The sequence below is a fragment of the Neopsephotus bourkii genome, unplaced genomic scaffold (assembly GCF_033783945.1).
Source record: "Neopsephotus bourkii isolate Nb327-2 ecotype Australia unplaced genomic scaffold, CSIRO-AGI_Nbou_v1 NB_707, whole genome shotgun sequence".
Taxonomy (NCBI): domain Eukaryota; kingdom Metazoa; phylum Chordata; class Aves; order Psittaciformes; family Psittacidae; genus Neopsephotus; species Neopsephotus bourkii.
Window position 1 is genome coordinate 61,028 of NW_026901206.1, and position 17,860 is coordinate 78,887.

A 17,860-nucleotide genomic window follows, 5' to 3' on the forward strand; every position below is an offset into this window, starting at 1 on the left:
CTCCTGTGGGAAGATGGCCCCAGCAGCTGACCGCACAGGCTATATTTAAAGTGCTTTGAAACACAAGTACATTTTGAAGGGCCGCCACTACGCTCCCAGCTGCCGGTGGGAAAAGCCCACATCTAAATTGAGGGAAGACTCCCTCAGGCCGGCGGAGTGGGGGACAGCCCCAGCACGCGTGGCGGCGGTGCGTGGCTCCTGAACACCCGCGGGCTCAGGCCTCCGGCGGGGTGATGGAGGACCCCGCACAACCCACGGTCACGCCTCCCGCTGCCCCCATGGGCACCCAGAGGACGGGCACTGTTCCCCCCCGCCCCCCATCTCCCCACACCTTAGTGGGGGACCCCGCTCCCCTCTCTCTGCCCCTCTGAGCCAACACACACGGTGCCGGGGGAAGCCACGCTTCCCAGCCGCGGCCGCTCCCCGCTCCCTCCTCGACCGGGGCCGCCGATCTCTCCGCCCGCCCGCCCGGAGCAGAGCCGACCCGCCCGGCGGCGAACAAAGGAGCGGGCACCGGGCACCGCCGCTCCACCGCCCCCGAGCAGCGGCCGCTACAACGCGCCGGGTGATGCCCCGAGCCGCGGCCGGCAGGGATGCTCCGCGTCGGGGCGCGGTGCGGAGCCGGGAAGGGAAAGCAGCCAGGCGAGGGTACAAAGGGGCCCGGGCCGCCGCGGCGGTGCGGGGAGCATCCCGGGGTCCCCCCTCCCCGCGCAGGGGCGCATGCAGCATCCGCAGGACTGGGAGCGGGGAAGCACGCCATTGTGCTCGTACTCACTTCTTATTTACCGACCCGGTGCCCTCTCCTCGCTCCACGGGCAGGCATTTTTTCAGGGCTTGGGTAGATACAGTTAGAGCAAATTAAAAAAAATATATATATAAAAACCATAAAAAAATAAGAAAGGAAGAAAAAGCAGGAAGGAGCTGACCGAGGGGAAGAGGCTGATGGATGGGTCTGGAGGAGAGGGAGCGGCAGGGCGGGCTCGCAGGCAGCGCGGATCCCGCCGGCTCCCCCCGGCCCCGGGGCGTGCGAGGTGCCTCACGGCGCGCATCGCGCACCGCACATCGTGTGCGGAGTGTGTGTGTGTGAGGCAGTGAGTGTGAGGCAGTGCGTGTGCGAGGCAGTGTGTCTGTGCAGGCAGTGTGTCCGTGCAGGCAGTGTGTCTGTGCAGGCAGTGTGTCTGTGCAGGCAGTGTGTCCGTACGAGGCAGTGTGTAAACGTGAGGCAATGTGTCCCTGCGTGCTCCGGCGCTCGGAGCGTGCGGAGCAGCCCGAGCCCGGCGATGCCTTTTGTGGGGCGCCGGGCAGCCGGGTTCCCCCCCCCCACCTCCCGCACCCCTTCGCCCGTCCGCGCCCCCCCCCCCTCGGCAGCGGGGGCAGTTCCGTGCCCCGGCCGGGCAGCGGGCAGATGCTGCAGGGGCGCGGGGGAAAAGATGGAGGCGGGAGGCGGGGGGGAGGCAGTGCGGTACCTGCGGAGACCGGGGTCTCGCCTCTGGAAACGAGCGAGGGGAGAGGCGGGAGGGAGGAGAAGGCACCGGCCGCCCCTCCGGCGAGGCAGGACCTGCCGGCTGTCCCGTCCCCCCCCCCAAGGCGGGCGCCTCGCCAGTCTTCCCGTGAACTTTGGGACGGGAGGAAATGTCACGGCGGTGGCAGCGGGGGGACGAGCGGCCCTGGCTCCCTCCTTGCCGGCCTGATTTTTAACCCGTGTGATCTGCGGCGCGGTGCTTTAACACAAGGAGTTAACTAGGTGGGAGCTGGAAGTCAGGGATGGTAGCTGCTCTCCTATCGCACGCACCGCCGGCGTCCCGCCTCCTTCCATTTTAGCCTGATAGATACATCAGAAATGCTGCTTCAGCTGTGGTTTCTGCCACTAAAAAGCCTGAAATTGCTCTTGGTGTCTCTGCCACGGGCGAGCTCCCCGATTTCCCGGTCATCTGTCACTTGTGACACTATCGGCTGTTCACACCGAGGTGATGGACACCTACACTCACCTAAAAGACAGAAGGGGATCTGCCAAGAGAATCCCAAGCCTGGTCCCACAACCACTCTGTAAAAAGTCTCTGCAAACACGTTACAGAATTACTGCCTACAACAAATGGGTGCAGGGCACAACCATTTAAAGCTGACAATGTAACTGTAAAATGGCCAAAGTTAGTAATACATGGGGTGCTTAATGGGCTATCATCATGCTTAAACCAGCAGCACCATCAGCAAACACTTTAGAAGTCACTTATTTTAACGCTTCTCCGTATTAGGGTAATTTTGACTTCCTTAGGACTCCAATTTCAGCAGCATCAGTCAGGCCAGTATTCCCCAGGGCATTCACGTACCTCCAGGGGTGCAGCAGAGGTCAGGAAGCTGCCTTTGCTATTTCAGGTTGAGCTCCCTGCTCCCCATCACCACCAACCAAACAAAGAAGCTGTCGAGTTAGAAGAGGTGTTGGGCCCAATCCAACTAAACCTTTGCAAGCAGACCCTCAGCCATACAGCCCACTTCATCGATGTAGTCCCAATCCTCAAACAACACAAGAGTGGAATGCCTGCTCCTGCCTGTTGATATTCCCTTACACACAGGATTCCTGAAGGTGAGAAATTTTAATGCCTTTTTCTTTTTCATTCCAATAAAAAGAACCCATCATCTTTCGCCCTTTCTCCTGAAAATATTTGTTAACTGTTATCCTATGGGAAAACAGGCATGAACATTTTCCTCCATGCTGACCTGTGTCTGTATAAAATATTGTGGAAAATTGTACTACATGCCTTTCTTTAGCAATCTAAATATTTGGAACAAGATTTTTGTTTTTACTTGAGTGGAGGAATCATTATTAAAAGCTGAAAAAGGGTCAGACTTACTGCCTACAATTTTAAATCAGTGGGAAGCTTCCCAAGAGCTTCAGGAGGGTTTGGACCAGCCCTTAGATTTAGGTATTCCACCCAACAGGCAGAACGCATGTTGAGATCCACTCCAGGAATGACTGCATTGGTGCCTTCCCTTTAACAGCTGAAGAGCTGTCTCTGTGAAAGTAATTATTTCCATTCATTATCTAGTAAATATCTCCAATGTCTACTTTCACTTGGCTGATATTTTCCACCTATTGTCATACTAGATGCAATCCTCAGCTGGAGCTAACCGCTTACATAAATTGGACTTGAGCTGTGCTTTCTCACTTCTACCAGAGAGATACACACTCCACATACGACAGTCACCTTTAATGACAGGCATCTTCAAATCCAGCAGGAAAGCCAGTGCTGTACAACAAAAATGATCATGTATAGCAGCACCTGTTTTCTGGAGACCTTCTATAGCCTCAGCATTTGTTCTGTGAAGTCATGCCTTCCAATATATTCATTGCAATGTACACCACACATTGCTTGAATAGTGTGTGTAACCATTTTGCCCTCAGATTTGGAACAGAGCAGTTTGATGCATTAGGCCTGAGCTTTACTAAACAAACACGCTCAAATGCAGTGTGTCACTGACAGAACATACCACCAACCAACAGGCGAGATTAAGCAGTAAAAGAGGCTGCAACACAGAGCTCCAACCTTGCAAGCAAATGGACTTGCTGCTGTGCCAAAGAGATTTATCTGAACAGATGAAAAAGGAAAGAAAAAAGGCTTGTAAGATTAAGTACATACAGGTTTGTGTATTTCATGCTACTATGAGTAAGACTTACAAAGTACAAGACTGTCTAATGCTGTCTTAAACTGTATTGCCATGAGTTTGGGATGGCCACATTACTCACAGACGGTGGGTGCTGGAAGCTGCTCAACTCTTTGAAATGTTAAAAGTACTCTCCAGCGAGAGAGCCAGGCATGCAGCATGCAGAGGAAGTCAGAGTTGCATGATAAACATAGCAATCACATATTCATACAAATAACAGCTGTAGATGATCTAAACATAGCTTCGATAGGACAGGAGCACACTTATAAGGAAAGAGTTATTCCAGAAAATACACCAACTTAAAAAGAGTCCATAGAAAATGCCCTTGATGCTGTCACTTTCTTTTCCTTTTTCCAACTACAGGAGCAGTTCCTTGGAAGGCCACAAACAGCACTTGCTTTGTGCTGGAGCAAAGGGCTCCTGCTAAACCCTCCACTTCTAGGTGCAGTAAATGCTCTTCCTTTTCAACTGGCTGCACAATAGGAGGTGCCACAGGTTCCAGCCTTCTTCACTCTTATTTAGCTGTCAAGGATTTCTGCATTCCCAAATGACTGTTATGGAAGGTTTTCAGTGAGGGCATTTCCCTCACTGATTTCAACCAACTATTCATGTGGGGACCTATTTAATTTGCCTCAGGGGATCTGAACCTCTGATCAAGCAACGCATCACTACAGGCTTCAGGTCTTGTGGACACAACACCTTCCCCTCTAAAGTAAATGACACTTCCTCATGATGTGAGAATGGAAACCTCTGCCTGTCTTCTGAATGGGCCAAACCATACACCCAGTTACAGTCAAGGATAATTCTTTACTCCTGCTAAGTTCTATTACAATAGAGCTCAGTAGAAACACTACCAAGACTTATTTAGTAAGCCAATTTTAAGTCTCATTTTACTTGTTCAATGGGACTTACAAATTACTTGTCTCTTGACTTCTTTGGAGACATTAAAAGATTTCTGTCAGTTCTTTATGGATAATTATGACATTAAGGCCATGCCATGTTACTCTATTCTGTCATTAAACCATTAGTCATATCCTGCTATGGGAATTTACACTAAGCGAGAAATGGCATACACTCTGCTTCTCCTTTGAGAAGACAGACCATATGCTTTGCAAGCAGTAAGGACACAGGGCTGCTCACTGTGGGCATGCTGAGACTGTGTCCGCCCAGCCCACCACCAGCATCAGGAAGGCAAAGAGAAGGCAAGAGGCAGGAGACACAGAAAAGTGATACTCAGCCCTCATTTGCCTCTGAAAACAGTAAAGCCTTCAAGCAGGTCAATTTAAAATGATGTGATCGCTTCTAGTTCATGTTTTTAAACGAGTTAAGCATATGTGAAGCAGCTAGGGTATGTATTAATGTGTTTTACCTCACTAGCAAGCTATTACATCTACCACGAGTGTCTGTCTTCCAGTGTGACGAATTATTTGTTCCTCAGAAAAGCCATTGTTTCTCACCTCATCAGTTACCAGAAAAAAATGTTTACATGTGCCCATCTATTTTCATAGAGCTCAGCTGCCAGATTTAATTAGGTTCTAATTCTTTCCATCGCTAGGAATTCTTATCTATTTATCCACGTGCAGCGAAGTGGGAAGTTGGTTTAGAACCCATGAAGTATTTGGTGCTGTAATTAATATTGTGAATGTGTATGTTTCTTTACTGGCTTGCAAATCTCCCAGTGGGCTTCCTCCCTGCCTGTGTCATGTTACCGGACCTAATGGGATTTATCTGTTACATGTTCTGCCACTGTTTTTTCATATTTGCTTTTCACAAATGTGCTATGCTTGGCCAGCTTCGGAGGCACCAATTATAACCAACTTTTCAATGCCTTTCTCATCAATGCTAAATGTGAATTGCCATATGTCACCTTTATTATGGATTATTCATGCATAGGAAAAATGTACTACTACTATGAATTACTGATCTCCTCGAGGGAAAGCTAGTGGTGCTGTGGGATGATTACAAAATGGTTTTCTGTCATCATCAAAATGTTCTACAAAACTGTTGGTTTGTAATCTGTGTTTCATTATTGCTGCTTGTGGTCTCTTCAAAGCAGGAGACAGACAATGGGAATATCTAGATTCTATACGTGGCTCTCCACACACCCGTTAGGACCAATCATGCAACTGTCCTCACAGATTTTCATGGTGCTGCTGGATGACTTACGGGGTGGAAACCTGATCTCAGTATTGTCTTTGCAGACTGGAAAAAAGCATGGTGTATTTGGAAAGAAAAACATTGTGTATGAGACTGCACACACCAGGGCTGACAAGAGAACGGCCAGAGTTCATGCTGACGCTACAGGTGTTTTCCTTGAGTAAGCAAGCAAGTGCTTGCTTTTAAACTATGTCTTGAGGAGCTGAGGATTTGATTTTTATATTTGGAAAGTACCTTATCGACATTTGAGGGAACTCTGCAAATAGTGAAACAGACGTATGGCACAACAATCTGTAAATAAAATAAACTGCAGAGGACACTGGAAATCACCTAAAATAGCATTCGTGCTATTCCTGGAGAGCAATCCACAAATACATTTGGAAGAAACTAAACAAACCAGATAAAGACAAAATAGCCCAGGCAATACTAAATCGGTATCATGCAGGGATAATGAAAGAACTTGATAGCAGAAATAAAGTATACAAATGAGGACATGAAAAAGGAGAACATTAAGTATCATCTCTGGTTTAAAACCACCAGGCTTGCACTACATGGCAATAGCCATAAAAGAAAATGCAAGGAAATGTATGAATTGCTTTCAAATGTGCACAGAAGACTCCATTTCTCTGTTTTCTGGCAGTCTTTGCATATTCAGCTACACCTGGAAAAGATGCTGCAGATTTTGTACAGAAAGACACCATTTGGTAGTCTGTTATTATTGTTATTATTATATAGCTTGTTCTAAAGCTTTCTGCTGTGATAAAGAAACCACTAGTGCTATGCAGGCAGAAAGCTTGGAGACCAGAGCCCAGTTTTCATAAGGTGCTTGGACAGCAAGAAGCATAAACTGCTACCATTCAGATGCATGGTGCATTCGAATTGCTTAACGCTTCCATCTTTGAACACTCTCCCCTCTGTTTTCTTTGCAGTGTAGTAGACCTTGAATCTCTGGGTTTGGTGGTTTAATCTTGGGCTGGCACCTATGGATGATGTTGGCAGGAGAACAGGCTACAAGTTCATACTCATCTTCGCAGCCTTAGTGTATCTGCTAATCTACCTTTACATTTTTGCTACAAATAGTCTTTCAGTTGTATCATGCCACTGATGCTAACTAAGCATGCAAGGAAATACAGCCACTGTTTGGCCGTTTCCTGGTATATTCTCAGTTGTTAGAGGGAACATTAAAATCTGGTCTCTGGCTCCAAGGGGAATGGAGCTACAAAATATGGGGAAAGATTGACCCACACTTTCCTCTTTGTATAGCAAATAGAAACATACCCCAGATATAAATATCCCAGGCATTAAATAGAACCAGACACCCTTAGGACAGCGACTGATGAGAAAGTTACTTTATACAACCCCTTTACATAAAACAGCTAAAATCATTAGGGGGAAATTTCCATGGCATTTTAGCAGCCTAGACATGAAGGTTTTCCTATTTCTAAAATCCTCCACAACTTTGTGTTTTTATAATCACTTGCCAAAAAAGATCGCTTGCCCTAGCGCATAAATGTGCAAAGTGAGATTATAAAAAGTTATTATGCCAGTATAAAAGGTATTCTTCAATAAAAACGATTATTTTTCTAAATTACTTCCATTGGCAACACATACAGCATAATCCCTGTACCGATTTATGTCAACTTTCGGTTAGGGTTTTTTGTTAAAAATGGGAGTACACCCATTTAAGAAGCAGGATTGCCAAGAAAAGTTAATAGAAAAGCCATAAAGAAACCAATTCCTGAAATTATTGCTTTCTGAGCTTTTCATGTTCTCTCCCCTAACAACTTCACATATTAAGGGGATTACTTGAGGCTTTATCCGGGAAGAGTATGTCAATGGAAGAAGTGCAACAAAAGCAGTGAGTAAGGAAGCCTCAGGCTAAACATTTATACCAGATTCTTGGGGGGCTCATTGGCAATTTCTTTCTTTATTTTAGAGGGAAGATCTGATGATTTTTCTCACTCATAAGAAATGGCCTCCAATATTTGGGAAAGTCAGCTATAATCACAATACTGATAAGGTAGACTTGTGGAGAAAATATCCCTTATTCCTAACTTACAGGGTCACAGGGAGTATGTCCTGCATCCTGCTAGCAAATATACATAAAAGCCAGATGTGGTGGATTTGGGATATACCTGTATGCCACAGCAGAACCCCACAAAAAGGAGCCATTTGGGAATTAGAAGCAAATACACTAAGTACACCCATGACATGCACCTGTTGCCTCCAGTTCTGGAGTTACCTCTGTGTCAGCTACTTTGGATTTTCCTGTATTATAGTGCAGGGGACAGACTTGGTAGCAGACTTGGACAGAGGCACCTATATGTAAAATTGAGATTCCCAAACCACTATTTCTTTACATTTCTGCATGGCTCAGTTTTCACCACTGGTGTTTTTTAGCAAGCTTCCTGCTTCTGGACACTTCCTACCATGCTGCTCAACACTAATGGCATTCTTACACCAAATTGATCCAGAAAATAAGCTTTTCTTCCTTATCTCCTCAGGGGAGTTTATCTGGCTTTTCTGAAAGTCTAGCAGAATAAACTTCATGCAAAATGTAGAGATGATTACCACTTGCTTTTAAAACAAATAAAAGTATCCACTAGATTTTATGCAATAGTGCAATGATTTAAAGACTCTCTCAGGACAAAGAGAAAAAGGACTCTATTTCTTCTGCATAAAGGGATTTAACTCCACATCTTTCAAGTTCCTGGAGAAAGCCTGCCAATTGTACTCCCCCAGTTCCACTAAGCCACACATAGAAATCACTGATCTAACACATTACTGAGCTCAAGTGCTCTGTCCTGTGTCTGAGTCTGGTCTCTAGCAAATACTACTGAGCTGTATTTTTTGCTCTCACTTACATATTGTGTAAAATAAGGTTTACACTTCAGTGTTAGTAATATACTTAGAGGGGTGCTTAGAAAGTTTAACCTCCCTTGCCATCAGCAGAGTTTTACCCGAAACAGGTAAATGATCTGTTTATGCCCACAGCAAGTACTGAGCTTGGTTTTCATCCCTATTGCAGAAAAGTTTTCTTCAGTCAGTTAGCTGCTGACTTCCAGCTGAGCCCACACTATCACAGAAGGGCACTCCAAAGGCATCTTTATATTGCAAAGACTAACCTGTGGCAGGCAGGATGCAGGAGAACTGGATCCCAGCATCAGAGGGCAGTGGCAATTACTTTGGAAGTTATTTTGGTTTAAGTGCTTACTAGCTACATGAGAAAGACAAATCACCTTGAAGCCTAACTAGAATGAGACATATCTACAACATGTTTTGTTGTTTAATTTCTCATACCTCTCTCAAGATATATTTCTTTTCTTATTATGGTTGAATCTTAACTTCTTAGTATAATAATTTCACTTTTGACTGAAAGCTAGTTAGAGCAAATATGGACTTTGGTATGACTCACAAACCTTAAGCAGCCATCTCCTCAGTGTGTGGCAACTCCTTCAGTGTATGTCAGTGGATTCTTACAGCCCCAAGCAGCCCAAGTGTCTCCTCTATCTTGTAAAATGTAGCCTGCTTATTGAAAAAACAGACTCTAGGCAGGAGATTTGTCCCCCACTATCAATGTTAATCAGAACCTACTCAGCAGACATACCTCCCTAAATTTATGACTATCCCATAATCCAGGAGGTATTAAAGAGCTCTAATGTAATCCCAGTTTTTCCCGTAGAATTCAGGATTCATTAGGTGGGTAAAGTACTGAGGGAGACAGAGAGAGAAAACATTCCTATTTTTGTGATTATGTATTCACTTGGAGGAGGAAGACATGAGTTCCTGCTCCAAGAACTGTTTATGCATTTTAATCAATGACAGCTTCAATGGAAATTCCAAGTATAGAAACAAATTACATCTGATCACTCTACAGATATTTGTCATTAATAGCCATCATCAGTCTTAGTCAGAAAACAGTACACTGACAACACCTCCCTTCAAATTCTTTCCCAAGTTCAATTGTTTGGCATGCAAGAAGACAAACCATCAAGGATGCTGCAACACGCAGCAAATTCCTGCTAACTCACTTCAAACAGAGCAATTAACAGAATTAATCAATTTGAACTGAATGAGATCAAAGAAATCTCCCATCAGTTGACTGTTTAGAATAACTGAAGGAAGATTAATTTCTATCCTAGTGTTCTCTTGATCCCAATAGGTTGTTGATGACAGAAGAGTAGAAAGAAGGCTTTTTATCATCAATCACTTTCATTATTACTCGAACACCCGCTGTGTACAAGGATACACACATTCCTCTATATTTAGACAAGAAAGCAACCTGTCAATAACTGCTGACCTATTAGCCATTCAAAATGACCACTTAGGGAAGAGTATATGAACAGTAGATGCTGTCTAGAATATTCAACAGAAAGCTATATATGGAAAAACACAATTTAAAGTATCAAACCCATGTTGCTCTTAAAGTAAATAACATTAAAGTGATATATATTAATGATGAACTAACAGTAATGCATCTTTCTATATACCACATATTACACAGTTACACATCTGTATCGTCCACACATACCACATTTGCACACTAGCTGTAAGTTCTAATTATTACTATAATACTAAAACCATATTGCTATAAGGAGTTTATAATACAAAAGTAAATATTAATAGCTTAATTAACTTGTTTATACACTTGTATAATGCAACAAAGCTAGAGCTATCACTTAGCTGAACAGACTACTGGCACTGAGATGAGTGACTTTCTGACCTGCAGCATGGACTCCCTATCTTACTGTAAGCATTCTCTGGACCCCTTACTACAGACAGACTGACCTACAAGATGCTGCAGTAGTAAAGTCTGGAACTATACTTTCCTTAGATTCGTATTAATTTAATGCTACTGAATGCAAAAAGCCAAGCTGGAGGCTGGAGGGTCACCAGTTTATGAAAGGAATTACATGGTCTAGCTGCCTTCAGTAAGAGAGGACAAGGGTGAGTGAATTGGTGTTTCTCCCACTCCAAATTCACATCTTGTCAGTTACCATGTATTGATGTGATCTTGCTGACTTAGATTATACCACTGTAAATAAAGTCAGCCCAGCTTTGGTCAGTATCTCTTGTGATTTCGTCTTGGCTGTTACGGGCTTTGGGCTTAGTCAACACAGTGTTTTAAGAGTCACTATGCTCTGCAGTGATGCATCTAGGTTTGGGTAACCAGAACAGACGTACATCGAAGTTAGAGCCTGAGTTATAACATATGATTAGAGCCTGAGCTTCTTGTATAACATGCCGGGAAAGTCAGCCACCCATGAGAGGAACTCACAGCAGTCTTCCAGGAGTTGCTATCAACCAGCCTCAGGGCAACACTACAGGAAGAGTACTAAACCCTGTCAGGCACTGGGATTTAAGTCTCTCAAGGGAGGATCCATCTGCACTTCACATTCCAGATGTTGTTTGGTGAGCTTCTTCAAGTACTTGATAAGGATGGAATAAAAAGGGAGAAGGGATGGAGGAAAGGGAGAGAGCAAAGAGGCAAAAGGCAATACTCAGTTGAATTCAGTAGCTGAAGCATCCACTCAGGAGACAGGAGAGGAGATTTGGTCCCACATTTCCTACCTCCCTAAGAATGCTTTAACCAGCAAGCCATTGGGTAGTGTATTCTTAATTCCCCAAGTATTTAGCTGCTTATGATTTCAGCAATAAAGCACTTACTATTGGCACCCGTGTCCTAACAGGCCAAAAACTGAACACTTTTATTCTGTTTTTACGCATATGTTATTCAGGAAAATTCCCATCAACTTCAAAGGAAGCCTGAAAACTTACAGGCACTCAGTTCCCACATTATCTATGGCTATGTCTGTATTTATGTTCCCATACATGGCTTAGCATGCCCCAGGGTCCTGCTCCACAGAGTGTTCAGACCAACGCCCGGCTACAACATGCTGTGGCTCATGCTCAGGTTCTGGGCTTCAGCTTTCCTTGGCATGGGAACTGGGTCTGAGAGGTGAGGGGACAAGGGATCAGCACATGCCTGGGTCCTGCCCCAGTACAGCAGCGGCATTCAGCCTGCATCCTTTTCCAAGCCCAGGGAGTGGGAAGGACTCAGACGTAGCATGACCAGAAGTAGTCGACCTGCTTAAGAGGTTTCTATGGGTGTTCAGCAGAGCACAGCTCTCAGAAAATACCAAGTGCAGGAAAGCACAAAAGGCAAACACTGAAAGAAGTGCACCTGAAAAAAAAGTGTATGCAGCTGAGGTTTGGATAAAGTGGAACTACAGCAGGAGCCCACTTACCCATCATAATCAAAATCAACATAAGACCCAAGCCAAAACACAGTCCACCGTTAATTTAGGATGGAGGGCATGCCAATTGTTTAAAGGGACTTATTTCTTTAGTCTTTACCATAAACTTTCTCTCTAGTACTAGACTTCTATGTGTAGCTAGGTAAGCCATGTGTATTGGCCTCATTACAATAGTGTAGATATATGCTAAACATTATGAAGTGTTCTTTAGTTCATTAATTCTTTGAAGTGGAAAAGTGCTGTCGTGTCCATTTTTATCAAAGGGGCCTAGAAAACAGTGACTTGACAACATTGCATAAGGCAATCTCTGTGGACAAGGAGTTTTTAACAGGCTGTGGTTTAGCTCTCTGCGTACTCAACTGGAAATGTGCACAGAGAGAACTGGGTCATTTTCCTCCTTTGTAATGGACATTTGTTTCTCAGATTTCCAAAATATATAATGGGTATCATGATCATGGATAGAAGGGTTCTTTCCTCATGAATGTACACTTAACAACTTCTGATCTTTCTGCTACCTTTTCCTTACTGTTCTCTTACAACTTAGTGACTGTGTTAATCTCATTTTCTTTGTGAAATTTGCCTTCTAAGTTTTTTCTTTGCTGTCTATACCTTAATTTAGTTTGGGTTTCTTAAAAGCTGTTTTTCTTTCTACCTCCAAGTGCTTCTGTCCTTCCAGTTTATACATTCTCCCCGTGAGACGAAGTACCACATGCATTTCCAGCTCCTGTCTCCCTCAACAATAAATTAAATTCTATGTTTTCAAGAGACTGCTTCGCAATTGTATTTAGTTAGTTCACAGCTATTGAACTGACTTTGTCACTGCACAACCTGGGCTTTCTTGTTTGTATTCAAATTGACTTAAGATTTCATATTGACCTGGGTATCAATAGTCAATTTACAAGCAACAACAATTCCATTCTTGTTCAAGGGGGCATTTCAGTCATCTGAAATAGCACTCCATGTGAGCAACTTCCACAGAACAATCTTCTTTGGTGTGCAGAATACTTACCTTTAATTTCCTTGTAGGTACAGCTTCCCACAGATAGTTTTGTTTCTTGCCAGAATAGTAGCTCTATCAAAGACCAGGCATTGTTTCGTTCCCCATTTTTTCCTTCAAGTGAAAACTTTCACATTACTTCTTGCAAATTCACTCCACATGAGAACTGAACTGTTGATGCTATTGTTTTACTTTGTGAATCCATTTTGTCTTCAAGTAAGACTTGTTTGTCAGCCCAATCTACAGTGCCATCACCTCTTTTCTTTCTGCAACTCGCATTCTTATCCAGAAGCCTTCTGCAGCCTGGCAAACTAATACAGCTCCTTCCAAATATAAGGCAGATTCTCATGTTTTTCTCTCAGTTTTGGGCTATCTCCTGCAATACGATCTCAACATTAGGATCCCACAAACAGGGAAAAACAAATGGTCTGGGGTTTAGGTGTTTTTTTTTACAAATATTACATATTTTTCTCTTTTAGGCACTTCACAGGCAATTAATCCTCGCAGAATTTCATTCTTTCAAAGAGCGTGACTTGACTTTTTTAGTGCAACCTGGTAATTAGACTGCTCTACTTTAATTGTAGGTTATTAAATAATATCCACTGCCTCTGGCCTGAGGTTACTGGAAAAAAAAGCATAGCTAGCTTGTGCCCACCTTTCCCTTTAGAAACTGTTCCTTTTGAAGAGAAAAACTTCTCCTTTAATCCCTCTGCCTGATGCATTTCTTGAGAAGCAATAGCTGTAGTCCTCAGCTGCTATTCCAGGTCCTTCAAACCTCCCATTTTACTCTTCTTTCCTGACACAGAATTCATGCTTCTTTTTTCTGTATCTTCTCCAGATACCATAGGGTGCTCTTGGTGGTCATTAATGCAAGTGCCCAGGCTGGATCTTGTAACTGTGATAAATCTAATTGTAATGGGTAAACTGACAAACATGTATCACATATATGTAATTCTGGGACTTGTGAAGGAGAGAAGCTGATGCTATTCCTCTTCCTTTTGCAGTTGATCTGTTCTGGTTCAAAGGAACACATTGCATATGGAATATTACACTTCTGCCTAAGGTTATTCAGGGTCTAATTATGCTTAAACCCCTGCTGCAACCTGAGTCAAAAATAAGCTTTGTGGCCATAGGAAGGAGTCTCTTATGAACGGTAGATCTCCTATAAGTGAATGGGGAGAGTTAGCACTTTCTGAAAGGAACCCAATGTGGCCAGCCCCTGCAGAAACCCACCAAACACCACACATTTGGGGGTATTGATTCTTTCAGACCCATCTACAAACTGCATGTGGGCACCTAATAACTACCTATGTGGTCCAGTGTGTTCTGGTTCCTGATCCTGGTGTTGTCACCGAATGAATACAAAGAAGTGTCACACAATAAGCTGGGCCCTTACAGTCTGTTTTAACTGAATTTATTAGAAGTCCTTAAATTTGGTGGTTAAGCCCACCATCTTCTTTCTACTGATTATTTTTCCTAGTATTAATAACACATGGGAGGTGGCGTTTGGCCACCTAGTACTACCAGAGTGCTGCATGATAACCCACTGGCCCCAGTCAAACATCAGTGGGAAAAGGGCACTTAGCTGTAGTCATTGGTGATCCACAAAAATTAACCCAAAGAGGCAGAAAAGACTTTTAGATGGATTGTGTTAGAGGAAACTGGGAGAGCTCAGATCACTTATTCTGGCAAATTGGAGGCTAGGAAGACATCTGATTGCAATGTGTAGCTCAGTGAAAAAGACTTTTTTTTGCTAATGGACCATGTTGGCACAAATCCAAAACCATACTGTGAATAAATTTTGGCTGGAAATCACAAAAAGCATGAGAAGAGCCAGCTTCTTCCACCAGGGAGGATGAGAACAAAAACCTAACATTGTAAAACAGAGGCTGGTCAGTTTATGAAGAAGAGTTATCTGACAAGCTGCCTGCAAAAACAGGAGGTTTGCCTCAGAGGCTCGGTGCAGTGGAGAGATGGTCAACCTTCCTGAACCCATAAGCCACATTCTCCAGACTTCACAGAGCCACATGGACTTCAGAGAGCTGTGGGGAGAGTGGATAGCTCAGCAAGGCCCAGATCTTTTACTGTTCCCTTGTGGATTTGGGCTGGATGGCCTCTGCATCCCAGACGAAGTCATGCCCACTGGCTCATGTCCCCCAGCAGCCCCCAAACCAGTGCAGCCACTCTCACATGAGCACTGTAACCGCAGCATGGGAGTTCATTTGGCATGAAGCTCAAAAAGGCCAAGACTTTAATCCCAAAATGTCTCAATCACACACACTGAGATGTAACTCTCTTCCAACCTACAGCTCTGTCTTCCAACCTACAAGGCTGTCCCTTTTCCACACTAAGGAGAAAAAAAATCATCTGGAAGAATGGCTTTAAGAATAGATCCTGTTTTTTTAAGAACTTGTTCTCTGATCTCTATTTTTAGCAAGAGTAGCACTAAGAACCACAGTGAAAGATGAACATTTTTATGCTAAATTAGCATCATCAGGGTGAAACATTGTACTGATAACTTGAGAAGATTGGAGATTTAAGAGGCAATAGCAGTGCCCTGCACTGCATGCTCTTCCAAAGCCAAAACACAGCAAGGAAGTGTCAAAGCCAAGGATATATGCCATTTATTAGCAGAAGATGAAGCTATTGCTGAGTTAAAAAGTAGCCTCAAGTTACTATGATAATTAAAAATTGTGATTAAATAGTAAGATGAATGAAAAAAGTTAAATTGTGAGCAAAGTGCCAAGTAAATAATTTAAAGAGAGATTTAAAAAGCAGTGGGAACACCCGTTGTCTGCTTTTTCTGCTTCTTCATATTACTAACCCTTTTTTACCCTTTCTAAAATAATCCTCATGTTCTTCTCTGCTATTTGCATAGGTTAGCAAGGTTACTCTCCTCTACAATATACTGCTGCTTATAACACGTTTGGAAATTGCAGAAGAGTCTTTGCTTGTTTCCATGTGAAATAGGAAAAAAATATGCTAGTGAATAGGAGGACACCCCTTTCTGCAGCAGTCACAGGGAACAAAATACGTGTTTATGGATAGAGCTAGGAAAGCAAATCAGAGCACTGGGCATGGGATGACTGTGGGTTGTTTGGTTACCTAAATGTTTTCCTTTCAGGATATTTCCATCTCCATTTTCTGTGCTGTTAAGAGCTATTCTTCCTACTTTGGGTAAATAAAACCCTTTCCTTGTTTTGTCTAAAGTGTGTCATAGCCTGATATGACTTATCTGTTGCTGAGAAGGACCTAGAGAAGCCAAGTAATTGCTGAAGCTAAACTAAGAAGGCAGCGTGTGCACTGACTGCACAGGTAGTCAGAAGCTGGATCTTCCCACACATGCTTCTCTTCACATGCCATCTTCCATATAGTGTGAGAATGAATGCTCTGCTTGCTTGCTTGCTTGCTTTGGGGTTTTTTGGTTAAGAACTAAGTGAAAGACCCTCACACATCCTGCAAAAGCAAGTAAACTGTACATCAGGACCCTCACCTGGAATATGAAAGAGTCAAGAGATTGTATGAAACTGCTTAATCCAGTACCTTAATTAGCCTAGCAGTATCAAGTAGCTGCACTATTGTGTCCATGGTGGAGCTGAAATGCAGGTTCTCATGGGAAGTTTCAGTTAGCCTGGTGCTTTCCTGTGTGCAAAGGGGTTTTTCCTGAAGAACTGGCTTTTGTCATGAAAGATATTTTATTAGACCTCAAAAAAATTTCTCACCATCTCTACTTCATGGTAGCCTTGTCCTTGTTGCACCAGATGTGCATTCCTGCTGCTGAGTTCTGTCTGCCACCAACCTGGATGAAGCCATTAGTCTTTCATGAGCATTCTACATCCCTATTGCTAGATATGCTATCTACAGTGATGCAAATAGACACCTGTAGCTAGAGTGCAGTGTGTAATTTCATCCATACACAAAAGCTGCGCATGGCTAAGGCACTGTGCAGTGTTGAATAAACTCACTAAAAGCACACTTCCAACCCCATATTTTTTCCCATAGATTACGGGAAACAGAGCTCTGATGCACACTAATGCTAGTTGCAAATAAAAAGTGTACAGTATCCAATGGTTCACTGAATACATTTTGAAAAGCCTTTTCAAAAGGACAATGGGGAGTTCAGTAGAGAAGACAGTAGATCCATCCCACTCGTAACTCTGGGAACTGCCAACCTGTGCCAGAAACAGCCCTCTGCTTAAGACTTGATGATTTTCTGTCTAGAGATCTGTCATAGAGACTGCCATAAAGTACTCTCTCAAGTCAGATAGCTGGGGACATCCACAGTTCTGCTCTCACTCTCCTTTACAGTCCTGTCTCCCCACAGCTTTAAATAAACTTGATTTTATGTGAAGAAGATGTTCTCTGCCCACAGCTAAACCCAGAATTTCTGCAGTGTTTGTTTCTAGAAATACCCGATATTTCTGCAAAGCCAAAAACCATGTTTCCTGGATATCACTGCATTCTTCTTTCCTGTCATTGCATTTCTATTGAGTGACATTTTATGTCCACCAGTTTTCCATTTGATCTTTTTAGTCACCCTACTCCATGGCTCTGCACTTGTGTTAAGCATGTTGGCATTGTGAAGATATTCTGTCGCTTGCACAAGCCCTCAATTCTCTATGGAAGCAGTAGGATCTGTAACTTACAGAAAACTTCTACAGAGAACTTCATTCCTGATCTATGTGCCTTGTTTTTACCACACAATAGTAGTCTGGGTGAGCTCTTCTCAGTGGTGGTATCAGCTTCTGCTGGTAATTCTCTCTATTGAATAGAAACTTGAAGTAGATTC

At 43.6% G+C, this 17,860-nt stretch overlaps 1 protein-coding gene across 1 annotated transcript in view; it reads right to left on the reverse strand.

Moving 5' to 3' along the window:
- Positions 1-17,860, reverse strand: part of KCNK2 (potassium two pore domain channel subfamily K member 2) — a gene marked incomplete at its 3' end in the record, with an annotated part of 88,270 nt that overhangs the window by 61,023 nt on the left and 9,387 nt on the right. The gene's annotated exons all lie outside the window — the stretch shown is intronic.